The sequence below is a fragment of the Cyprinus carpio genome, chromosome A12 (assembly GCF_018340385.1).
Source record: "Cyprinus carpio isolate SPL01 chromosome A12, ASM1834038v1, whole genome shotgun sequence".
Taxonomy (NCBI): Eukaryota; Metazoa; Chordata; class Actinopteri; order Cypriniformes; family Cyprinidae; genus Cyprinus; species Cyprinus carpio.
Window position 1 is genome coordinate 26,224,579 of NC_056583.1, and position 2,421 is coordinate 26,226,999.

Below are 2,421 nucleotides of genomic sequence, written 5' to 3' on the forward strand. Positions count from 1 at the left end.
ACTCCTCCATCATCTGGTGTCACAGCAGTAATTTCTCACACTGAAGATGTTTTTTCTTCTCCCGGTTATCTGAAAGCTCAATTCTTTTGTTTTTTCCCCATGTCTCAGTGTTTGTAAAATCATCTCAATGGAGGCTTTTTTGTTTTTTTAAAACATGATTTTGGGATCATTTTTATGGTTCTCTGAATAGTTGCAGCTGATCATGACATTATCTCCATGATTCACAATTACTTTTCTTTGACATCCCACAACACAAATCTATCATTCATGTAGAAAACAAAGGATTTGCATGTAATGAGGCTTTAAAATTGATCCGTAATTTAATTACACTCATTTAGATGTCAAAGGAACTTACTCTCTAACACAATTAAATTCATATATTCAGGCCTCATGCCAGAAACCCCAATCCTGTATCGTCCAGCATCCTGTTGTTTCAGTTCTCTGATGAAGATCAAGAGGTTTCCCTTGCTATTGCGAAACAGTGATAATCTTCCCTCATTAAATAATTGATCATGTTTTTCTTATCATTTATTATTCTCTCCACTCAGGTAATTTGACCATATATTTAGAAAAGTCACTGGACCAAAGTGGGGGTGGGGGTTTCCGCATAATCCACAAGAACACTTCCTCCAGAATAACCCCGTGACGCTACAGCATCTCACTGCAGCTGTCAATCAATTTGATACTGTGATCAGAAAGCTGATGAACAGAAAACAGCATCATTACTGCAGTGATGAAAGAGAAAAGCTCTGACCTGATATCAGGTAGAAAGTGAGGAAGATGAGGAGGATCTTCATTGTTGAGTTGAGTTCAGTCTTCTTTCTGCTGAATGATCTCTGTGTGAATCTCTCTGTCTCTACATCTGTCTGCTTTAGTTACTTCCTCTTTATTCAGGCTCTTTATCAGTAATGAGGCAGCTTTACTGGCTCCTCCCACCATCACCACTGACTGATTATCACATTAATCACATTGAAAGAGCGCCACCTAGTGGAGTTACACTAGGTTTCATGTTCTCTATAATAAGGACAAATGAAATGTTCCAGCATTATTTAAAAACCTTTCACTAGCGGCGCAAGGAAAATAAACATGGTAAGTGGTCTAAGAAAACATGCTACGTTTTTTCCTAAAGTAATCTTAAAATAAAATGTTAAAACAATGTAACTTAATGAAAATGCTAAAACGAAAGAAAGATATAGTACAAAACATACCACATACAGCTGACATAATTCATACATCAGGGCGTTTACAAAAATTGAGACAGAGATCAAGTTCTTGACAGAGAACATCATGACTGACTTCATGCTTTATTCTGTGGCTGGATCTTCCTGACCCTGTGAAATCAAATGTTAGCATCTGACACTTTTGGTTTTTGACATTTATACTTTGAGTAGTTGACATTTTTAATCAATTGTATAAACAAACAAACGATTAACAGCTTTTTCAAATCAAATAGACTTGATCTGACAGCTTAAAAACTGTATGCCTATAAAAACAAAGTCAGAAGGTTTGTAGTCTTCCAAATGCTACAAACTGGTTGTCATATAGACATCCATTTTTTGTATCTGCCTGTTGTTCTATTAGAAGGCAAATGCTTTCTGAATATACTCCTCAGATTATTATAGGCTTCATCAGCTGAAATCTGTGTCTGATTGGTGCTTCACCTCTTCCACAGGCAGCTGTGTGGATCCAGCATACATAGACTGATTGTAATAGACATGCTAAGCTGCAAACACAGACAAATGAATGAGTGGTGTCATTAGGATGTTGTGTGGACCCCATTTGCAACAAACACAAAAGCTTTCAAGGACACAGGAAAATAATCACAATGTATTTTATGTGTACAGTCTTGATCAATTGCATTCTTTAGATGCTCAACTCAATGAGCTCAAGGAAGAGCCACTGCTGGTGGTGTGCTGTTTGACAGTTACCTCAGAAAAACTTAACATTTATAAACAGATTAAATCTCATATGTTGTTTAAAATTTGCTTTGTTTTATTTTGGGAGGGAGGCATCAACTTCCTTGCCTATTCTGAAAAAACCACCCCCTGAAAACAGCTTATAAGATCCCAAAATGTATTTTTGTCATTATTCAGCTTAGAAGACTTTGAACAGTGTTGTGGGTTGGGGGGGGGGGGTATATACCAATAATGGTGAAGAATTCTGGAGTCCCAGTGCGGCTGTTTCACCTGCATTTCTGTTAGATTCACCCATTGCTGTCAACTCTTAAAGTATACATAATCAAAAACGGACTATATAGATATTTTGAATAGCACAACTTGCTATTTTTGTGGTAACAATTTATCCGGGCAAGTCATCCACAATAATAATGAATAATATAATAATAATAATATAATAATAAAATAATAATAAATACTAAATGTACTAATATAATAATATAATAAAATAATTGTTTGCCTTAGT